The sequence below is a fragment of the Phocoena phocoena genome, chromosome 12, assembly GCF_963924675.1.
Source record: "Phocoena phocoena chromosome 12, mPhoPho1.1, whole genome shotgun sequence".
NCBI classification, from domain to species: domain Eukaryota; kingdom Metazoa; phylum Chordata; class Mammalia; order Artiodactyla; family Phocoenidae; genus Phocoena; species Phocoena phocoena.
Genome location: NC_089230.1, coordinates 19,263,811 through 19,266,463, shown reverse-complemented (window position 1 = coordinate 19,266,463; position 2,653 = coordinate 19,263,811).

The window sequence follows — 2,653 nt, the reverse complement described above, 5'->3', positions numbered from 1 at the left end:
ATAAAAAGGACATCCAGCTGACATAATTAAATATTCACTGGGTAATTTTACACTCGAACAGATGTAGTACCCTATTACTTCTATTTCTATAGCTTGATTTCTTTTAATCAAATAACGTGATTAAACCTGAATGCTGATATTTCAATTTTTCAACACTACAAACTTATTTGTGAGCTGAGACTTTAAAAGAAACTAAGTTACTTAATCAAATCTAAACTTTATTGATCAAAACTACTAAACATAGGTTGATCAGCAAAACAAGTTTTTAAAAACTCTGTGTACTTAATCTAGGTTTTTTGATCACCTGATCAGAAAATTGAAGTCATAGGATAAACAAGCAATAATGACAATTAATGTGGAATGGAGGACTTCAATGAAGAAAAAATTCTAGGACAGTCGAAGGCAGGATCTCCTTTTTTCAACTTCAACCTTTTGAGCAATCACAAATTATTGCTACTGTTCTTGTATCATTAGACCACTGAATAATAATCTAACAATGTTACTCTCTGACTGGAAGGGGTTTAGAAAGCCATCTAACTCTAGTCAGTTCCTCTGCCCAAGGATGAACCAACACATATATCAACCTGTTTACCTGTTTGAAGATCTTGTCTGAGAAAAAAATTCTAACAATTTGTATTAGAAAAAGGTTAAACCTGAGGAATTTGCTTTTACTGGGAAAGGACAATTTGACCTGATTAGTTGGTCAGTCTTAAGAGTTCAACACAAATGCAGTTATATTACTTTCAAACACACACACTATTACCACCACTAGAGCTACCCATGTAGTTCCTTTCCTATCATATTTGCATGCAAATTGGTTAATAATATGATCTGGGGGATGCTTACAATTTTACTGGTGTTAGTGAAAAGGAAACAGATTTCCCTTGTTTCTGTTGTCAGTTTGCTTCAGAAATGCTCTTCATAGTAAGTAATAGATGCTTCAGTACAGTACATCAAAGATAAAAAATTATAAAACAGGAGATTCATATCAATGAGTTTTTACTGTATTTCTATAGTTTATGAATCATCCTTGTAACTCATTTCTTTGTAGTTTATTAATGAAAAGTTACTCCCCACATAATACATTGGAATGTCAAACATTCTGAATACAAGATGTCAGTTTTGAAATGTTCTAAGGTAAAACAGCACTTCGAGATGTATCTCCATTAGTATATCTCAAGATGTATTAAAATCTACTTGGCCGATTCATGGAGATAACACATGCAATACATTTATAGATTTTACCAATCACAGATGCAATAAAATACTTGTAAAACTTCAACAAAAGTTCCTATTTTTACAAAGGATTTTCAGAACAGCATACGGTACTTAATTTCTACTTTGTTTCCTTTTGGTATTACCCAATAACTCTTTCCAAAACACTTATTAGTAATCAAATATTCTAGGCAACAATATTTTCCAAAATAATTTCCCTACATCTAAACTTCCCTTCTCTTTCTGCATTTGTAAAGAAAAGTGAACTGTGTCCAAAACACTCATCGGTACTTAAACTTTGAGTACCTAGGTTTTTTCATCCATACAATGGAAACTTAAAACTTACTTTGATCTTTTAAATCAAGGAAATTTGTGAAAAAGGTGACTTTAAAAGAAACCATTCTTCCTCTCCCCTTATTTTATTTAAAACGGAGTTTACAAGCATTAGCCTTTACTTGTACATCTTGAACTTTTTTGTTTGGAAATCAGATTTAGATCAAATCCTAAAAAACCCATCACTGAATTACTTTAAACACAGTGGATGAGTCACTGATTAATTTTCTTTAAAGGTTATCACTAATACACTCTTGCTTTCTAGGCCTCACAAGCATGTTAAGACTACTAAGAGCTATATTTAGATAACCAGCCAAACACACATCGGAGAAATTATTTCCATCAGAAGGCTTTATCCAGCCTTTTGAGAGAACGAAGGCCAATCGCTTTCTTTCTACTGTAATTCTAAACACCCACCTCTGCAGGTGTCAATTTTATCACTTTCCAATGTCATGCATGAAACAAACATATTTTTTAATGTTTGTATAACTATTCCTTAGAAAATTTTTTAAATAAATAAGCTCCATGTCTTTTTAGGTTGGGGATGCAAAACATGAAATCTGTCTTGCTTCTGAACACCAAAACCTACCTTCAAATTGCCAGAGATTAAAAACCTGCTATTAATATGGCAGTATAAACTAACATATCTTCAAGGATTCCAATGTTAAGGGTTAGTTAATAATAGCAACAACATTGTTGGGACATGTAGCACAGGGTCAAAGACCAAAAAAGATTCTATACTACTGATAAACCAGAAACCCAATCTTTAATACCTCTTATTGACAGTGTTGAAAGAATTCCTACAGAATTCTTGTAGAACTTAATCCAGTATCGTTTTACCTCGACTCTATCCTAGAAATCTAATATGTTCACATGATTCTGCAACCACTCAACAAGAGAATGAATGATGACTAGGCTAAATGTCAGTGCTAATGAACAATCTGCAATTAACCTTGACCAGAAGAAACACGAGTGCAATACTAAATTTACTAGTAAATACTAGCTTTTTAGAAGAATGTCCAACAACCATGGTACCTAATGTATTTTGTCATATGGCTGTAACATTGAGACAACACATATCATTAAATTTGATCATTTAAGTAAT